A 21197-nucleotide genomic window follows, 5' to 3' on the forward strand; every position below is an offset into this window, starting at 1 on the left:
TTGATGATAAACTGGACAGGGAAAATGTGGCACATATACACCATGGAATACTATGCAGCCATAAAAAACAATGAGTTCGTGTCCTTTATAGGGACATGGATGAACCTGGAAACCATCATTCTCAGCAAACTGACACAGGAACAGAAAATCAAACACCGCATGTTCTCACTCATAGGTGGGTGTTGAGCAATAAGAACACATGGACACAGGGAGGGGAGCATCACACACTTGGGTCTGTTGGAGGAACTTGGGAAGGGACAGTGGTGGGTAGGGAGTTGGGGAGGGATAACATGGGGAGAAATGCCAGATATAGGTGATGGGGATGGAGGCAGCAAACCACATTGCCATGTATGTACCTATGCAACAATCTTTCATGTTCTTCACATGTACTCCAGAACCTAAAGTGCAATAATTATGTATAATATATATATATATATATATATATATATATATATATATAATAAAAATAAGAAAAAGCCTAGATTGCCATAAATGGACTATAAAAAGTAAAGGCTCATAAGAAGAGGAGAGTTACAGACAGAGCTTCAGTGTTCTTGGAGATTATATAAAAGATTGTAATCAAAATGTTGGTGGAAATGTGGACGATAAAGTTCATTTTAATGAGGTCTCAGATGAAAATGTTCTGGAAACTGGAGGAAAGGCCATTTTTGTTATAACGTGACAAAGAACTTGACTGAATTGTGTCTGCACTGTAGTGCTTTGTGGAAGGTGGAATTTAAGAGTGATATACTAGGATATTTGGTGAAAGAAGTCTCTAAGCAAAGTGTTCAAGGTACTACATGGCTTTTCTTGACTGCTTATCATAAAATACGAGAAGAGAAATGAATCAAAGATGGAATTTATAATAAAAAGAGAAGCAGAAGTTAAAATCTGGAAAATTTTCAGCCTGGCCAGGTTGTAAAGATTCAAAGGGCATGTTCAGAAGAGAATGCCAAGGGCGTGGCTAAGCAAATGTAACTTTTGATATCAGATTAGTGTGACTATAAGGAAGCCAGATGCTATTTATCCAGACAATAGAGGAATGACTCCAAAGGCATTTCAGTCTTTGAGGCTGCTGCTCCCATCATGATCCCAGAGTGCCAGGGCCTTCAAGTCACAAAAGTTTCAAGGAAGGGGCCCAGGGCACTCTTGGCGGCTTGGGGCTTACTGCCTAGGGCCTCCTCAAATCTTTGCTCCCTGCATTCTGACACAGTGCTTTTTAGCTGCCCCAGCTGGGGCTCAAGTGGGCTCAGATGTGACTTGGGCCACCATTCTGAAAGGTACAAGTGATAAACCTTGACGACATTCTTGAAGTGCCATCTCTGCATTTATATAGAGTGTATGAGCTTTGGGGGTGTGGCTGTCTCCACCTAGATTTCAAAAGATGTCTTGGAGAGCCTCAGAGCCCAGAGAACTGCCACAAAGGTGAGACAGTTGCAGAAGGTCCCTACTAGGGCAATTACCAGCAGAGCCGTGGGGTCAGGGTTGCCCTGAGATTCCAAACTGGCAGCACCACCAGCGTGCAATGCCAGCCTAGGAGAGCCACAGGCACTGGACTCCAACTTGTGAGAGCTACAGCATGGGCTGTGCCCAGCAAAGCAATAGGGGTAGGGCTGGTGGTACCCTTGGATGTCCAACCCTTGCCCCGGCATATATGGAAGGATGAACATGGGCTCAAAGAAGACCATTCTCAAGCCTCAAGATTTATCAGTTTGCCTTGTTGGGTTTTGGATTTCCATGGGGCCTGTGACCCCTTTTTCTTGTCCATTTCTCCCTTGCAGAATGGGGATGTATATCCTATGCCGGCACCACTGTCGTATTTTGCAAGCACATCGCTTGTTTGAGTCCACAGGCTCAGATCTGGAGGAATTTGCCTTAGGATAAACTGTACCTTCAGTCTCAGCTGTATCTGATATAGATCATATTTAACTGAGACTTTGGACATAGACTTTAAAGTTAATGCTGGTACACATTAAGAATTTGGGCAACAAGTTATCAATTTGGGGAATTCTGTATATGAGGACATTCATTTTGAGGGGTCAGGGGAAGAATGACTGTATCCTCCCCAAAATTCACATTGAAACTTTATCCTCAATGCAACAGTATTAAGAGGCGGGGCCTTTAGGAGATGGTGAGGCTGTGAGGGCCCTGACCTCATAGGCGGGATTAGTGGCTTATGAAAGGGCTGGAGGGAATCAGCCGGGCCCTTTTCACCATCCAGCTCTTCAACCATGTGCAGACCCAGTGTTCCTCTTCTCCAGAGGATGCAGAAACAAGGCAGCATCTTGGAAGCGGAGACTGTGCCCTCACCAGACGTTGAACCTGCTGGTGCCTTGATCTTCGACTTTCCAGCCTTCAGGACTGTTAGAAATAAATTTCTATTATTTATAAGTTACTGAGTTTAAGGCTCTTTGTTTTCGCAACCTGAAATGGACTAAGAGAGTATCTATTGCTATTCTTTTGCAATTACTATTACTATGCTTGTTATTTTAACAAGTGCATTTGAATTAAATTCCGCAGTTGTTCACTATTTCCACGCTTTTCTGGAGGTCTTACTCTTATCTCCTAATTCTTTCTAGTTTCTGCTCATTTTTCAAAGCTCATCTTAAATGCTACTTTTTCAATGATGACTCTCCCATTCCCCAGACTAAACCAGCCACTCATTCATTGGTCCTTCATAGCCTTTATCAGGGTTTAGAATTACATACTTGTGGGTTCCATAACTCAGTAAGCTGGAACTCGGTAAGCTGGAACTTCTGAAAGGGCAGGGATTTCCTGAGTGTGTCTTTTCATCCTCTTTTCAATGTGCAGCCATACATCTGGCACATGGTATGCAACAAGCTTGGTTGAAGTGGGAAAGCTGGGGGAAAGAAAGGGAGAAGAGGTGCTGGCTGCACAGGGCACCTTGTTGAGGGATGAAGTGGGAAAGCTGGGGGGAAGAAAGGGAGAAGCGGTGCTGGCTGCACAGGGCACCTTGTTGAGGGATGAAGCTGCAGGGTTGCCAGACCTGGAGGAACTGAATCCCCTCCATCAGTAAGGAATTGCACTCTCTTGCTAAGAACAACAGAAACAGTAATGGCTGAAGCAAAACAGAAGATTATTTCTCATGTCCTGAAGTCTGGGGTTAGGTAATTCAGGGCTGAGACAGGGGCTCCATAGAGTCACCAGGGATCTAGGCTACTTTTTACACCACTATCCTTGGTTCATGTTTTATATTTTCAAGGTCAGCTTAGAGTCTAAACTGGTGCCTGGCATTTTGCTGTTTATTTGCTTTTTGAGATGGAGTCTGACTGTGTCGCCCAGACTGGAATGCAGTGGCATGATCTCGGCTCACTGCAACCTTCTCCTCCTCGGTTCAAGAGATTCTCCTGCCTCAGCCTCCCGAGTAGCTAGGACTACAGGTGCATACCACCATGCCTGGCTAATTTTTGTATTTTTAGTAGAGATGGGGTTTCACCATGTTGGCCAAGCTGGTCTTGAACTCCTGACCTCAGGTGATCTTCCCACCTCAATCTCCTAAAGTTCTGGGATTACAGGCATGAGCCATCGTGCCCAGATAGTGCCTGGCATTTTGACCATCACAATCAACTTCCAGGAAGGGCAAGAAAGACAATGCCCATTTAGCTGTCTACCCCTTTTTACAAAGCCTATCTTAGAATCCCACTCAATTTACACCTTAATGGTCATGGCTGAGTTCTATGACCTCACCTAGCTGCCAGGGAGTTGTTGTTTTTTTTTTTGTAGCCAAGAAGTTTCCAATTCAAATAAAATCAGGTCTGTGTTAAGGATGATGATGATGATGTGTGTGTGAGGGGTGGGTTTGATGTCGCTGCTTGGGGAATGATCACTGGAGCTGGAGTCAGGGAGACAGTAAGAAGAGGTGTTGGTATTTTGGGTGAAAGACACTGAGACTGTGAATTATGACAAAGAGAATGGAATGGAAATGAGGGCCTGAAATGACACTTGATGGAGGGCCTCCTGGGTCCTTGATGGCTCTTGTTTCTGTGGATTTTCTTCAGGAGATATTTTGCTTTTGGGTTTAATTTCACTTAATAGATCCTCTTTTCACTAACTCAAGGTCATTTTGACTTAATTTCTCTGGTAAATACACTAAGGCAGAGTAATCTGTGCTTCTAAATCTAAGCAGGATATTATTTTTGAAAACATATTTTCAAAGGTACTTATTTTCCCCCAAAGCTCTATTTTCAAAGGCAGAGGAGTGAAGAGGACATTGATTAATAAGTATAAAACATATCTTTTAAAAAAAGTATAGCCATTCTTTGTTTATAGGCATTCAAGATATATACAAGGCTCAGTGTCAGAACACAACATTCTGGAAACCATCCAGAGGCTTTATCTCCATGCCACAAGCTATCTGTATTTTCTTCAGATATTCCAAAAATCTTTTAGACTTAGCATTTTTTCTTCTCCCCACACCATAATTATAAAAGATGACTTGGGCTTTTTCAATACACCAATTTTGTTTAAGCAAATTGGGTTGCTAGAAACTATATCCAGAAATTTAATCAAGAGGACAAAGTAAAATATACGTTCAGATTTCTAGAATCCTTTGGTTTTCTGCACACATAGCTGAAATAAAACACATTGTCTTATTAGAAGGCCCTTACTGAAAGAAGAATCAGTAAACTCTTGTAAGAAAAAATAACCAGGGCAAATGACACCTGCCCTCCCCCACCTGCTCCTGCAAGTGAGTGAGTGCATCTTGTTAAATGTGTGGTCTGCCTGTTGTATTCTTGAGTCATTGCTTTAACCAGGCTGCTTCCTTGAATGTGGCGGTGAGGTGGGAGAATGTGGTTCTTCCTTGAGAAATGGGTTCCAGAGAGCTCAAAGACGAGCAGAGTTCACCTGGGTTAGGTGAGGTCCAGGTCATGCTGTGCCAACCTTTGGGAACATGTAGCAGTGGTAAAATGCGACCCTTTGAGTAGACATGGGCAGTGTGAGGCAGGCCCTGGGTGGACCTGGATGGAAACTCAGACTACAGAGCAAGGCACGTGATGGGGTCTCAGGCTGTGCCTGGAGGAGCAGACTGACCTGGCCCTTCAGTTTAAGGACCAAGAAACTGCACTTCCGATGCACATTTGTGCTCATTCTCATCTGTGCCTCAAGTATTTTCTTTCTATCTAAGTTTCTTGGTGGCTCCTTTTTTTTTTTTTTTGAGATGGATTCTCACTCTTTCACTAGGTTGGAGTGCAGTGGCGTGATCTCGGCTCACTGCAACCTCCGCCTCCCAGGTTCAGACAATTCTTCTGCCTTAGCCCCTCTGGTAGCTGGAATTACAGGTTCCTGCCACTATGCCTGGCTAATTTTTGTATTTTTTGTAAGGACAGGGTTTCACCAAGTTGGCCAGGATGGTCTTGATCTCTTGACCTCATGATCTGCCTGCCTTGGTCTCCCAAAGTGCTGGGATTATAGCCATGAGCCTCTGTGCCCTGCCAGCTCTTTTTAAATAAAACCGGTCTTCTTAACTTTGCTAATAGAGTGGACTGCTACACTAAAGAGGAATGCATGTTTCTTGGGGTAAGAGAACCCTAAAGATGTTTTGGTGAAACCCAAGTGTCACAGCTGTGCTGATATTTCCTTAAAATCTCCCCACTTGTAGATTCTTAATCTATCAACAGACTCTGATGAAAGAAACCTGTTTGGGAGGAAACACAGCATCACCTGTACCCATAATCATGTCTTCCCAATACTTTGAGGTAGGTAAGCAATAAAGCAGTATGAGGCAAGCTTAGTGACATACCAAGCTTCACATCTTTGTACCAATGTTTAGCATTGGGAACATGACTGATGGGACTGATCAGATGATCTGTTCATTTCTTCAGTTCTTAAATGCCATGGATCTAAAAGAATGAAAACAGGGTATAAAGAGGACACTCGAGGAGGATGATCATCACGTGTCTCCCGGCTCTTTGGTAGGAAAATCCAGTTAAGATGTAAATGTCAAGAGACCGCAGTTTTGGGATTGAGGTTTTTCTACAATTTTAATGCAATCTTATCACATCTTAAAGACCACAGATGCCCAGCTTTCCTTTGAAGGTCACTCATGGCCCACAGTCATGTCCTGACTTCTTCCAGGTGATGCTCTTTCCAGCCCCCCTCCCTGTTCCTCGGTCTGAGATGGCAGCTTAGGGATGTGGCTGAAATTCAGGCACTAGGGAGGGAAGTAAAGACAAGACAAAATTGGTCAATTAGTTCAGAAACGAAAATTATCTTTCGTAGTTCCAAACAGAAATTGAGGTGAATCAGGAAATGGATGGCGTTTTTCAAGTCACATGAATCAGCGCCCCAGAATTCATCATTTTCACCAAGTGTTCTGCTGGTTTCCTCATTCTCTCACATTGGGTGCATGGCTCAGGTAAAACATTTTAGGGAGAGCTAGATTTTACTTTGAAAAGAAGAGAATTAAACATTTTTTTTGGTTTCATAATGTGATGAGATGCCCTTTAATGCAGGTAACTCTAGCAAGCAAGACCTTTACAAAGAAATAAAAAGAAATTTTGCTTAGAAAAAGGAAATACTTGTGGATCCTTCAAAATGACTTTATTTATGGACAGCCTGCTTATATGCTGGGTGCTTGATGAGTATTTTACACAGATGATCATCTTTCTCCTGTCAGGTGGACAACCAACTTCACCTGCCAGGTTGTGTGTCTAAGTTCCAGGTGAAGAGACTCTAGCTCAGAAAAGTTCAAGAACTTTCCCCAGGTTAAAACTCGAAATGACATCCTCAATTTAGATCCATTTCACTTTAAAATAAGGATACGCTCTAAGTTATAATTTGGTTTATTTTCCTGCTCATTAGCAATTAGTTTGTAATTCAGTATCACTAAAATATACATCCTCTAACAATGTATTGTTGCAGCCTGTAAACAGCAAAACTGAATTTAACTCCCCGGCTACATACACACAAAATTACAGTGTATCCAGTTAAATGTTATGCCATCAGACCTACTGGGTTATGGTTAGAAAGCTGTCTTCTTCCCACCGCTTAGCTCTATATGCCAAGAATTTTTTTGCCTTTTTTTTTTCTTTTAAGTATGAACTGCAATGTTCAGATGTAACAATAGGGTTAGCTGAATACATCATACATTGGGTTCTAATTTCTGTCTCCCTCATTCTGGCCACACAGGCTCCACAGGTCCATACAAAGGCTGCAGAATCCAAGTATAAGGCAGCTTCCTCCCTACATCTTCCCCTCTAGAAGCAGCCCGGCAAGACCTTGGCCTGCCTCTTCCTTGCAGGGAGGCTCCCAGGCCCCTGTGCCACGTAGGCAAGAGAGTCGGAATGTCTGGAATGGAACTAGTGCCTTAAGTGCCAAGCAACGGAAGGGAGAACGGTTAAGGTTCTGGTTCAGGTCCCCAGGAGCCTGCAGCTGCCACACAGCAGGCCAGCAGCTCCCACCACAACACAGGGAGGAATGCTTGCCAAGGAGGCCTGCGCAGCTACTGACACTTCCTCCCAGAGGTCTTGAGATCCCCGGAAGGCCTGAGTACCCAAGACAGCCAGGTCACCTGTGCCAGAGACTGGGCATTTGGAGCTGGGCTGGGCTTCCATAGAAACCATAGGAATTGCTTTCACTTAATTCTTTCATTAAAAAAAAAAAAAAAGAAAATAAAGACATCGACGGCAATTTTTATTTCCATCACCCTGTCCTGTTAGGTCTACATGGCTACTGTGACAGCTGTGACACCCTGCAGCCACCACCAGTAGCTTCTTTGTTTTATGGATGAGCTCAGTGGAAGCCTTATGGACGCGGTGGACCGCTTCCAGTACCAGCGAGGCCCATCCATAACCCACCACTGGCTGGAAGGGCGCTGGTGTGAACGTGGGTCCTTGAGGGGTCCCTACCTCACTGCGCTTAGGAGGGGGCATCCCTGCGTTTCCTTGTGGAAGGGACCTTGAAGCCTCCCTCTGAGGCGCAGATGGAGATACTGTCCCGCAGCCTCATTCAGTGGAAAAGGGCCGCTCAAGGCTCTGAACCCAAGTTTTATGCCTTATACTCCTATAACCTTACCATTTGCTCTTTTCGCGAGGCTGACCCTCCCCTCTTCCTCCCCGCTCAACTACCTTCTTGTGAAGCTGAAGAACTGCACCAAAGTATCCAATTATACAAGGTCTTCAAAGGTACTTTACTTGCTTCCCAATTACAAACTTTTCATCTGAGTACTCAGTAAGGCCCAAAGATTCTGCAAAAGTGCAACAAGGAATATTTGTCCCAGAATTGGACGAATGACTGACCATACGGGACTTCTCTCTTAACGCTCGGAGTGGCTACCTGGTGACCCCTTCACCTGCCTCCCTGGTTCGTCAGATTTGTTCATTTCCTGGACTTAATTCCACTTAAATCGACCCCAACTAGCCAGAGGCTCAGCTCCAAACCGCTCCTCGGAGAACCCGCAGCGACTCTCTCCTCTTCTGTAAGGAGTTTCCCTCTCAGAACGGATGAGGGTGTCACAGAGAAAGAACAAAATCACAAAGTTCGAGTTCCGAAGGACCAGACGGCCCCTGTTCCCCACCCCCGAGGCCAGATTCGGGCGAGGGGAGCACACGTACCTGGAGCAGAGGCCAGCAGAGCTGGCGCGCCACGTCTCAAGTCTCGGCCGTCGCTCCCTCCTGGGTGCAGCCACGTCTGAGTCGGGACCCAGGGCGGGGGCCGCAGCAGGGCCCTGTGAGAGACAGGGCAGGGAGCCCCCAAAAGTCAGCGCACCGCCACACTCGTACTGGGGAGACGGGAATGGAACTCCTGGGGTGCAGCGGGGCGTCCGGGAGCAAGGGGGGGTCCCGTCCCGGGAAGGGGCGGGACTCGGGGAGGTCAGGCGCGGGTGGGGCGCTCGAGTTTCACGCGGGCAGGGAGGAGACGGAGGAGGAGGAGGAGGAGGAGGAGGAGGAGGAGGAGGAGGAGGAGGAGGAGGAGGAGGTGCAGCAGCGGGGGCGGGGCGGGGGCGGGGCGGGGGCGGGCCCAGGCGGCCCAGCGCTCCCCGCCCCGCGCTCTCAGCTCCCGCTCGCCCCGCGCGGATCTACTCGCCGGGAAGGCGGCGCTGGTGGCGGCTGTTCTCGCTGCGCCCGCGCCGGCTCCCGCGCGCTGCTTTCCCGCCGCGGGTGGGCTCCGCAACCCCAGGCTGGCCGCGGCCCTCCACCTTCCCTTTGCCGGGGCGGCCCAGACAGTGTGGCTCATCCCGGGGCGCTCCCCTTTCCCACCCGCGACTGCCACGCGGAGCTGGCGCGGACACCCAACTTTGCCACCTCGCGGGTCGTCTCTGCTGTGAGCGAACCTACCCACCCACCAGTTGGCCGCGCGCTCGGGGACTCTGTTCCTGGCCCTCAAGCCGGTGCCCCCGTTCTAGAGCGCAGCGAGTTGGGGGCGGCTCTGAGGAAGCGGTAGGGGTGGCTGCAGCTGCTGCCTCCACTTCCCCAGCCAGGTGCTGAAGAGGATCCTCGGAGCAGCTCTGGCCCCAGGCGCTGGATGACTGGCACGAGGAGCGCGTCCCGCACCTGGTGAGCGACTCCCGCCCAATCCCTGCGTGGCCTTGGCCGGAGCCCCTGACCGCGCCGCGCCGCGCCGCTGGCCGGGACTCGGGGACTGCACGTCGGCTGGTGGGTGGTGTAGATGTCGGGTGGGATCCATCAGCAGGCACCTGGGCGGGCGTTGCGTGCATAGGATTAGGACCACCGTCAGTCCCGAGCGCCCACAGTTGAGGCAGTGCACAGGTTGCAAGTTTGTGTACCCGCCTGTGCCGAGGTCTGAGCGTGCAGACGTAAGAAGCCGGAGTATCTCGGTGGGTGAGACGGGACCCCTGCCCAACACCCCAAAAGGTGCGCGGTGGTCTGTGCGCGTACCCGGCGCGCCTCCGGGCTCGGACTACCGGGGTCCGGGGACCAGGGACTCGGAAGTCTGGACTTGGCTCTCCGGGAGCCGCCACCTCGCAGCCCCGCCGGCCTGGGCAGCTTTTCTTGCTTTCCTTTCAGGGGAACCTGGAGGCAGGGGGACTTGGGCTTAACTCTGCCAAGCACCTTGGTTAATGAAAGACACCAAGGCGGGAATGCAGAAGTCTGGGGAACCGCCAGCCAGGTGGGCTGCAGCCAGGCGAGCCCCTTTCCCCAGGCATCCCTCCGCTGCTCCGCGGATTTTGCATACCCTGGCTCAAGGTTTCGGGACCGGAGGCAGATCGGGCCCCAGAGGAAACTGTTTCTCCAAAGATGTGCGTGGGAACAGTCGTGGAGGAGCGATTCCGGGCTCGCTCCCCGCGGCGCCGGGTGCCTGGCTTGGCGCGGTCACATCCCGGTTCCCCGGGCTTTGGCGGGAAGCGCGTTCACCTCCTCGCCCTTTCCTTGCTTTGTACCTGGATGCGGCGGCTGGAGTTGGGATTTAACTTTACTGTGCCTGCGGCGTCCTCGTGATCCCCGGCAGGGGGCGCTGCGAGCGAGCGCTCCGAGGATGAGGAGCCACAGGCAGTTGCTGGGTCCTAGGCGAGTGGGTGGGGAGGTCCCAGGCAACAAACGGCAGAGCCAGGCAGATCTCGCAATAATTTCATTGTGGGGGCTGGAGGTGGGTGGGGGTGGAGCTGATCTGGTGGCTATAGGGAGCTGTCAGGCTTGCTAGAAGAGGGGACAGGAAAGGTGGTGGCCAGACATAAGTGCTCTAACTAGAAAGGTGTCTTCCAGAGAAAAAGATCCCTGTAAACTCTTCCTGCCTGGGCATCTGTCTTCTTCCCCGTGACTTACCCAGAAAGAAATCGAAATTGAGGGACGATAACGTGAGTTTTGTTTAATACTGTTCTGCTTTTTAGGGGTACTTCAGTTAACACACCAGGAGTCACAAATGATTGTTCTTGTTTATTGTGAAGAAAGATGATTTTATCTCTCGCTTACCCAGAAGACCTCTGTCATAATGGCTGAGTTTGGAACCAGCAGACACGTTATTAATTACAGGCTTTTCATAAGGAGACAGAAACGCAGAACCAGACTTTAGTAAGAAAGGGGTTTCAACAGCTAATTAGGATTGTTGAATGAGTTGCTAATTAATGCCAGTTTCATTATTTTAGAGAATGTAAATCTTATCATGACCACTTAACAATTTCGGTTAAAGCAGATAATACCATTTAGTTACGTATAACTGAAATAAGTTTCTTGTCTGTGCATGTATTTACACCAAAAGAAACATGGCTTTTTTTTCCCTCCAAAAGATTTCTTTTCCTATGTTTGTTTTTCCTTAGAAAGCAGCCCTAAGTGTAATTGTTTGGTTCACTTGAAACACAGATTTTTTTTCCCCTTGAGTTTCTTTCTTGTAAAAACTTTGGAGATAGAAGCTTGCTCATCCCTGTTGCTCCATGCAGTCACACTAAGAATTTGGATACTCTGAACCGTGGGGCTGAGAAACTGACATCTATTTTTATGTGCTTTTAGCCAATATATTGGGAGAAGACAGATGATGCTAATCATTTTATGTCTCCTGTGAATTGCAGTAACTTATTTGGTTGTTTTAATGTCAAACAGCTGCAAGATCCCTGCTGAGAGCAAAGGCTTTGGTCTCCTGGGTGGTAAAGCTTGTCTGTCCAAAATAAATTTTTGAGATGTTCACAATTTGGTAAAAATAAACCTGTGTTTTTCACTGCTGTTTCCCTATAAAATGATTTCATCACATGTCTGGGGAGAATGAAACATAGAAACTTATAGCACAGAGGCTATTAAAACTTATTGAACATGAGACCAAAATAAATACACATTTATACAAACTTCTGCATAAAGTTTAGGGAGCCATGGGATTTCCGAAGCCCTGTCCATGGATTTGCAGTAAAAAATTTAGCTCCCGAGTCATGTTAGCCTCCTGGTGAAGGACATATGTTAAAGCCAACAAGCCTTTCGCTGTGCTGTGTGCTAGTGGCCTGGAATAAGAGATGCCAGCTCTTTGTAGTCGATGTCAAATGCTCCCGATGTTAGAGAGAACTGTCTATCTAAATCTTGACAGTTTGATTTCACTTGCTGATTACTATAACAGTTTCAAATGATTTTTTTTTTTTTTTGGTTATGAAGTCATTGAAATTGAGTCTTTGCTTTTCATATAGGATGATGTGGGGGAGGAGCAGAAAACCTTCACTAAATGTCCAGCCAAAGGTATAAAGGCATTCCGTAATGTAGACAAGTGATCATGAACCCTATAGTTAACTAACATCAGAAACTTACCCCAAGGAAAAGGTTTGAGTTAGCAGATGGTGTGCAAGATAGAACAAATTAGTTTATAATACATCCCAGTCAAGGAATCCATTTTTGTAGTAGTATATGTACCATTACTTGAGTGAAGCAGCCCTACATCCTGCAATAAATTCTCCATAATTCTTTATTCTAAAATTATACCAATTTTGTATTTAAAAATGTTTCTGCGATTGTTGCTATAGTTACCCAGACAAATTGCTTTGGGTATAATTATACCAAGGTGACAAGTTTTTATGTGTTAAATAATGTTTAAAATGTAAATTATGGTGCCTGACACATTGAGTTATAACTAAGTGCAAAGTGTCTAAAGTGAAACCTTGTCCATTTCTGCTCACCTGCATCTATTTGCAAATTTGTATCCAGAAAGTTAACTGTTTTCCTGAATCCTAAAATGAGCTCTCTAAGTACTTTTAGTTATCTTGAGTGCAGTTGACAACACAGACAATTTCACGTATGTCTCAGAAACCTTTTTAAATTGAGATGCAGAAGTTTGGTTGAAAATGAGATTTTTATCACACTACTGCCCTGCAGAAATGATCTGCTGTAGATAGGGGGCGATCTTCTGTTTCTGATTCCTGTACAGATTGGGAGCAATCTGGGGATAAATTCAGCAGGTGAGATGTGGCTCCTGGGAAGCACTTTGGAGAAAGAGATGTGGGTGTGCTTGGTATATCTGTAGCGTACTGTTCAGAAGAATTTTTTAGGAATTGGTTATCCGAATATACAAAATCAATTTCTGATAGAGAGAAAAGAGGAAAAAGCAAAATTAAGCTAGAATAGACAAAGATAAACTTCTCAATATCAACGAGCCTACTCAAAACTCGCTTTGATTCAGCATTGAAGTCAAACAGAAGAAAACACATGAAAACTTGATCCAAGAAAAGGTATTGAATAATAGGAATTTATTTCAGCATATTAGGATTGGTGCAATCTTTGCCAACTGAAAGATTGTGTGGCTGAGGAAACCTGGCTGTCTGTTTCACAGAGTATTTTGAAGCCAGGCAACTTCAAAGACAAGTCATATTTCACCTTGTGCATGACATTTGCAATAGGAGTAACACAACAGTGGGCTCAAGAAGACCAAATTTTCCCAGAGGTATTGCCGTTGTCATCTTCTTTCTTCTCCTCCTCGTTTTGTCCAAGATTAATGGTTGTTTGACGTGAGCAAAGCAAACACACTTCATTTCCCTTCCCTACGTTTTAAAATGTATTAACATAGTATTGTTGCATTTCAAAGAAGCAAAATCATTCTGTTTCTAAACTCTTTTTTTCCTGATTGGTTTCCTAGAATTGGTTTCCGGATTAACACTTGGGGGGAAAAATATTTTAAAAGAGAATAATTTTTTTAGAGGCTGAATTTCTTTTATTATCAAAAAAAAGGTCATGAACCCACTAATCTTTTATCTTCCCATCTTTCCCCCATTATTTGTCACTGTATTTCTGTAGAATTGGCTAACCTAGGGTTCATGTAGAATAATGAGGAAGTACATACTGGAAAAATGTTATTTTATATTGCATTTTTATGTACAATTGAGAGTAAATCACACTACTGTAATAGGTAATTCAATTACAGATATGTATGATAAATAACCAGTAGAGTGATTCTATCAGAAGCCAACTCTATTGGAGAAATAATAATGTATTTGCTGAGATGTGAAATTAAATAACTTATAGGCGAGTGACAATCAGGATTGCACAAGGACAAACAGTTCACAGAAAACAGAGCCTCTTTCAATCAGTTCAAATCCAATGTTTGGCAACAATGTATGATGTACCCATGGAAGGAAAAGCAGAATCAAGGAAAGCAACTGAGAAAAAATTTGCTAAGCAGCTTCCTGTGATCTGTCTGCAAAATCATAAAACCGAAACTTCTCTTCTTTTGAATCACAGGAGAGATAGTGTTCCTCACAAACTGACTTCAAATAAAATTCCACACAAAGAGATTTTCTTTCTGTAAAAACAAAACAGAACTGGACATGTGACACATGTTGGAGAAGGCTCCCAAAGCTGTTCAGAGCCAGGTACCGAGGGAGCTGACTCCTCTCAGTGCCACCAAACCTGCTGGGGAAAAAGAAGGTGTCAGAGACCGGCGACATTTATGGTTGGGCATCATGTAAACAAACGGATTTGAGAGTCACAGCTGGCTTCTGTGAGTCCTTTTACAGGATTGAGGTTTAGGTTTGTTGCAAAACTACTTCTTTTCATTTCTTTCTTTTTTTTTTGAGACAGGGTCTCGCTCTGTCACCCAGGCTGGGGTGCAGTGGTGCAATCTTGGCTCACTGCAACCTCCGCCTCCTGGGTTTAAGCGCTTCTCGTACCTCGCCCTCCCGAGTAGCTGGGATTTACAGGTATGTGCCACCACACCTGGCTAATTTTTTATATTTTTGGTAGAAATGGGGTTTCACCATGTTGGCTAGACTGGTCTCGAACGCCTCACCTCAAGTGATCTGCCCGCGTTGGCCTCCCAAAGTGCTGAGATTACAGGTTTAGTAATTTCAGCCACTGTGCACGGCCTGATTTTCAAGTTGAGAACACTATTTGTAAATGGCAGCATAAAGCAAAAATAATTGCTCAGTATGCAAAACTTTTTTGTTTAGCAGATATTATAATGAAGCCATTGTTCATGTGGGTTGACGTATGAGTATAAACTGTCATATGAATTCCTACACCATGGACTTGACTTTAGAAGGAAGTTAGTATTGTAGGAGAGCTGGGTAGAGTGATGAGCAGAAGCCCATGGTTTAATAGAGATGCCTGCCTGACTGGGCAGGGCCGTGGGAGAAGCCTCCTCCTTGAATTGGGTACTCGCTGGCCATGGGCGATCCTTAGGGGATGACTTGCCTGCTAGCAGTGGTGAACGGATTCATGGCCAGAGAATGGGTGGTGTGGGTGGGAGTGGTTGACAGCTGTGTCAGTTTCCCTTTGCGGGATTGGAATTGGGTAAAAGCTCTGTGAGGACCCTGCACAGAGTGGATGGACCATCCAGATGGACTTGCAGATGGCCAAGGGCCAGCGTGGGTCAGAATCCCACATCCGTGTCAGCTCCATGGCTGCTTACTGAGCCCAGTCTTCAGGATGAGGAAAAGTGGAGGTGAAGACAGTAAGGAGGGAGGGCTTCTCTTCAAGAATGGCCAGCTATGTGCTCGTTTACCAAGGAAGAGAGTCAGAATGATAATACAAAACACACTGCCTGAACAAGGGTCTGGAGAGCCACCCGAGGGAAGAAGACAGGCGTCTGAGATGTGGATGCCGTGACAGAACCATGTCTGCTCAGGTCGGCAGGTTGGCTCACTGGTGTGGCTCACTGGTGCGGCTCGCCTTCAGCTGGATCTGTGTACCTGAGACCTGCTGTGGGGGTGGCGTCTTCAGTTGCAGGAAGGATGTGTACCTGAGGCCGGGAACTGGGGAGAGTCCCGTGTGATCCTGGCTCTGTGACCAGCCTTCACTGCTACCGCGGTCCCTCCTCTCTGCCTCCAGCGCCCGCCCCCAACCTTGCTTCCAGCCGCCTGGTCTTTGCGTGTCCTGTCCTTCTACTTGGAATGCTTTCTGACCACTTTCTTGGGAGCTCGCTGCTACCACGTCCTGCTGCCTTGAGATCTTTGTTCAAGTGGCTCCAAATAGCACCTTCAGAAACGTGGCTCCAAATAGCACCATGGAAAATAGCATTCCCCCCCATTTTCTCTCTTCCTTCAGACTCTTCTTTTTCTCTCCGTATCATTTTGCACAACTCCACACACTGCTTTTATTCCTTAAAGTCTTACACTGATACAGAACATCAGCTTAGGAGACCAGTGAGACGGTTTTATTATAGTGTGCTGCCAATGGTGCCTGGAACAGTGCCTGGCACGCAGGAGCCATCGGGCTATCGTGGGTGAGTGATGAATCAACAAATGGCCTTAGATACTATGTATGCAGAATAGACCGCAGTAGAGTATACTGAGAAAAGGACTATGGCTTAAACAAGACTTTCTGGGGCTAAGCAGGGCTCTAACGACTACTTACATTCTTTATTTGAAATAAAGAAGAATGTTCCAAATGCCTCCAAACGGAGTTATTAGCACAATCTTGAAATACAGATGTGTTTGTAAACTGGCAGGCGGAGGGTGGGATAGGTGCTGCGTGTTTCTTGTTTCCTGACACTGCTATTTAGACAGTAAGTCGGTGCTTGTTAAATGAATTGATGACCTTGCTTGATTTGGAGATTAGCATAAATATACTTTCTGTGTATAGATTGAATATTCCTAATCAGAAAACCCCAAATCCACCATGCTTCAAAATTTGAAACATTTTGAGCACCGACATGAAACTAAAAAAAAGTTAATATACATAATGCAAATGTTCCAAAATCTGAAAAAAATCCCAAATCTGGAATACGTCCGGTCCCAAGCATTTCGGATAAGGGATAAGTAACCTGTATTAAAACATAGAAAAATTGAAATTCTGAGATATTCTTATTTAAAACAGCACCCTCCCCTCTAAGCACATGAATTCCGGGGAACATATTGTATCCTTATTACATATTTTCACACATTACAGAGATTTTAGACATCCTAGAATATTTTTAAAATACGGCACAGTTTTTATTATATGTCTGAGAACAGGCTAATAAGCCTTGTCATGTAGCTGGATTTATAGATTTAATAAGCTGAAATAGAAGAATGGGTAAACAAAGTCGGGCCTATCCCTACAATGGGCTGCTCTTCAGCAGTAAAACAAAGGAAGTCTTGATGTATGCCGCAATATGTGTGAACCTCAAAACCTTATGCTAAGTGAAGGAAGCCAGTCACCGAAGACCACACACCACACATTCCCATTTATAGAGATGCCTGAAAAAGGCAAACCCATAAAGATGGCAGGCATTTTAGTGGTTGCCTGGGGGTAGCAGTGGGAACTGGACCTGACTGCAGATGGGCAGCCCGGGCTTTTTTGGGCTGATGGAAATGGTAAGAAACTGTCGAACAACTATACATGTACTAAAAATCATTGAATTGTACACTTAGAATGAGTACATTTAATGTTATATAGCATATACCTCAATAAAGCTATTTTCAAAAGAGAAAATTCTGGACATCATCTCTAAAATTAAAGTTTAAACTGCCGGTGGCCTAAACACGAGTCCTGCTGCATTCACTGGGAAATGTATTCTGTGTTTCCATTACTTGTACAAAGCTTAGTTCCAGGGCCAGTGGGTGCTGGGATGAGCATATTTCTTTGATACTGAGGCACTGTCTTCCTGGGAAGCATATCTGAACTGTGATCTCTATGATGAAAACAAGCAGACTGAGATTGCTTCCGGATGAGACCACATAACCTGATTAAATCAATCAATGAAACTCATCAGCCAGCCCCACTGCTAATGTTTGGTGCACCCCAATTCCCAGTCATTGCTTAGAGTGTACTTCTTCGCGGCCGATTTTATTGTTTCATGGGCATAGCTTGGGGAAACATCTCTGACAACACAGAATCTCATGGTCTCATTAGAGCTGCACAGGCTGGGACTCCTAGCATCATTCTGCTCAACAGATGAGGTTGCTTTCCTTTGATGCGGGAGAAGCTCGCAATGCCTGCTTCTGTGTCCTTGTGCACTTTCTTAGCAAGGCCTTCGCTTCAGCTGGAGAGGCAGGTACCTTCTAACAGCCAGACTCAGTGGCAGAATGCAGATTTTTAAATGCCTACAGCCTGAGTATTTAAAGGTGAGTTTTTTGCTTTTTTTTTTTTTTGTTTGTTTGTTTCTTTTCCTCCCCCCTTAGAGAAGAATCGAAGAATTGCTTCTAGCTCTTTGATTCTGCTTTGGCACTTTTTTGCAGTTAAAATGCAAAGCGGAATATAGATTTTGGGTAGAGAGACACACACATTGCCTGTCGTTTCCTTGCTCTTCCGCTGTTTTCTCTGGGTGGAGGTGTCTTTAGCTCTCCCGCCTTGTTTACGGCACCTTCCATCTGTTTAGTGTGTTCAGATCCTCTCTGCCTCCTGCCACGGGCTTCCTCAGCTCTCTTGTGGGCACCTGGTTCTCCCCACGCCAGTTGGTTTCCACATAGTGGCTTTCTGTGGGAGTGTTTACTTTGGCACAGGTGGTTCATGGTCCAGATATACTCAGCATGGCTTTCGGGATGTGGTCCAGGCTGGCTGGCCTTTAGGGCTCATATGCATTTCTCCATTGGTAATAGAGCATTTTTAAAATCCAGTCCTGTGATGCTTCAGGCAAGCATTTTCATGGCACCTAATTTCTTCAGTCTTTGAATTCCTTGTACACAAAATATGAGATCAGCAGGGTTTGAAGTCCTAGTGCAAGAGCTTTATTGACCTCTTGCCAGGGTGGTTTCTGACCAGCTCACTTTGGACTTGCCTCTTCCCAAACACGCAGCCTACCTTACCAGCAAATTAATTGTAACATTTGTAGAATGACCGTGTTTTTCTATTACCAACCTTAAATGATTACTCACGCTTCGTGCGTGGTAAGGAGTTATTTATGAGGATACACTCATATTTCCTTCTGCTGATTGGATGGCAAAGGGGTGGGTGACATTTTCATCTTTTATGCCACTTTTGATGGTTTGGGTTAGTAACACACTGTTCAGGTAGGTACGTTGTGGTTTGGTTTTGTTTTCTTTCGTTTTCGACAAACTAACGTTCTCTAGATTTCAAGGATAACTAGTTAGCCATTCGGTTACACAGATTGGCTGGTTACATGATTGGAAAAATGTCTGTGTTACCAGGACATATACTTCGTTTTGAAACAGAAGGATTAAGAGAGCAAGGCAATTTTCCCTTGTTTTAAAATCTCCTGTAATCATTGATTTGTTTTGGTTCTGAGAGCTTCGGTTGATCATAATTAAAGCAGCTCATAGTGTTACGTACAGAATTATGTGAAGACGTCGTCCTAAGTGGTGCAGTGTATTAGACCATTATTTTTTATGATTTCTACTTTTTCTAACCATTTACTTTTCTGAAAAGCATCCAGATGTTTGCCTCCAATATTGATTTTGGACAGTCTAAGATGCATGGGATTTTAACTTTATTCTGGCAGGCTAGAAGCTAGGGAAGGGCCTCGACTGTTCATTTCACAGCCTGGCGGGGTGCCCATGTCCAATGCCTTGTGTCCGCGGCACCTCCTGTCCTCCTGTCACTGTTCTGAAGTTTAAAATCAGAATATCTTTGCCAGGGTGTCAGTGAAGAGAAACTCACTGAAGCTTGAGCCTAGGAGTTAAAGATAGACATTTTATTTAAGTTTAATATTGCCAGGCTGTAAATATAAAAGAAACATGGTGTTTTACAGAGCAGGGGTCCAGTGCCCAGATATTATTGAACCTTTACCCAGGACAGGGTGTCTGGATGTCTAAACTGGAAAGGGAATCTTGGACTTCAGTTTCTTGTCCCCCTGCCCCCAGCCTCTTTTTTCCTGAGATGGAGTTTCCCTTGTTGCCCAGGCTGGAGTGCAGTGGTGGGATCTCGACTCAATGTAACCCCCCAACTACCAGGTTCAAACGATTCTCCTGCCTCAGCCTCTAAAGTACCTGGGATTACAGGTATGTACCACCATGCTCACTAATTTTTGTATTTTTAGTAGACAGCATTTTACCATGTTGGCCAGGCTGGTCTCAAACTCCTGACCTCAAGTGATCCACCCGCCTCAGCTTCCCAAAGTGCTGGGATTATAGGTGTGACCCTGGCCTCCTATCTTTTTTTTTTTTTCTTTTGAGATGGAGTCTTGCTCTGTCGCCCAGGCTGGAGTGCAGTGGCACGATCATGGCTCACTGCAACTTCCGCCTCCCAGGTTCAAGCAATTCTCCTGGCTCAGCCTCCCGAGTAGCTGGAATTACAGACATGCATCACCATGCCCAGCTAATTTTTGCATTTTTAGTAGAGATGGGATTTCACCTTCTTGGCCATGATAGTCTTGAACTCCGACCTCAGGTGATCCACCTGCCTCAGACTCCCAAAGTGCTGGGATTACAGGCATGAGCCACTGTGCCCAGTTTCCTGTCTTTTTTGATAGGACTATTCTTCAGATATCCTTTAGTGACTTTCCCCTGTCGATCAGAGGAATTTTTCTTCTTCCCCTCCTTATCACTGTCTTCCTCTGGTTAAGTTCTCTGCTAACCCAAAATAATTTTAATTATTATGCTTCTTGTTCACCAGAAAGTTTTGAGCCAAGCCGTCCTCCCCCAGCCCCATGTAAAAGTGGGTGCCAGATTTTGTGTCCTGTGTCTGACATTATCAGGTATCTCTAGGCATCTGGCCGCTTTGCTGTGGGATTCAAGCCTGCTGCTGCATGACAGGAGCAGGAGAAACATGTCCTTTTATCCTAGTCTTGTTCCTGGGTGGTTGGCTCACGTAGACCGGACAACATCTAAGTTAGTTCCGAGTATGACAGGCATGTGTGGTTATTCAGTACACCCCAACATCTGCCTCACATTGGCCGAGGCTTGGGAAGAGCCAGCATCTGCCTGTGGGGGCAACTCTCCTGGCTTGCTGCAGGACAGCAGAAATTTCCTCCCTTCTTCAGTCCTGCTTCCTGGTGGAAAAACTCTGGAGTCCTCAGGCTATGCTGCTTTTTTTTTGGAAATGGAGTCTTACTCTTTCACCCAGGCTGGAGCATAGTGGCACGATCTCAGCTCACTGCAATCTCCACCTCCCAGGTTCAAGTGATTCTCCTGCCTCAGCCTCCTGAGTAGCTGGGATTACAGGTGTGTGCCACCAAGCATGACTAAGTTTTTTACTTTTTTTAAGTATGGATGGGGTTTTACTATGTTGGCCAGGCGGGTCCCGAACTCCTGACCTCAGGTGATCCACCTGACTCAGCCCCCCAAAGTGCTTGGGATTACAGGCGTGAGCCACCAACCAGCCCAGACTATGTTTCTTAAAGCCCTCCCCACCCCCCCCCTTCTACTCCACCTTTGAATCCCTTTCCCTTCTTTTGCCTTCTTACACCTTAAAGGTGGAGCTGACCCAGTGGGCAGACCTGAA

At 45.8% G+C, this 21197-nt stretch overlaps 1 protein-coding gene and 1 non-coding gene across 23 annotated transcripts in view; one reads left to right on the forward strand and one right to left on the reverse strand.

Annotated features, from left to right (window-relative positions):
• Positions 1–6257: 6257 nt before the first annotated feature.
• LOC118151968 (small nucleolar RNA SNORD123) lies at positions 6258–6327 on the reverse strand. Its single transcript, XR_004740356.1, has one exon. It is a non-coding gene; the product is annotated as a small nucleolar RNA SNORD123 (small nucleolar RNA).
• A 2712-nt stretch (positions 6328–9039) lies between these two features.
• SEMA5A (semaphorin 5A) overlaps positions 9040–21197 on the forward strand; it is a 502689-nt gene continuing 490531 nt past the window's right edge. For 20 of the 22 annotated variants that reach the window (XR_013532366.1, XR_013532365.1, XR_013532367.1 and 17 more), the window contains exon 1: positions 9040–9515. The gene's annotated coding sequence lies outside the window, so the exon portion shown is untranslated. Of the gene's footprint in view, positions 9516–10624; positions 10775–21197 lie in introns of those variants that run through there. The other 2 variants (XM_078365671.1, XM_078365674.1) reach the window with 1 other exon arrangement.

This window comes from Callithrix jacchus, chromosome 2 (assembly GCF_049354715.1).
Source record: "Callithrix jacchus isolate 240 chromosome 2, calJac240_pri, whole genome shotgun sequence".
NCBI lineage: Eukaryota > Metazoa > Chordata > Mammalia > Primates > Cebidae > Callithrix > Callithrix jacchus.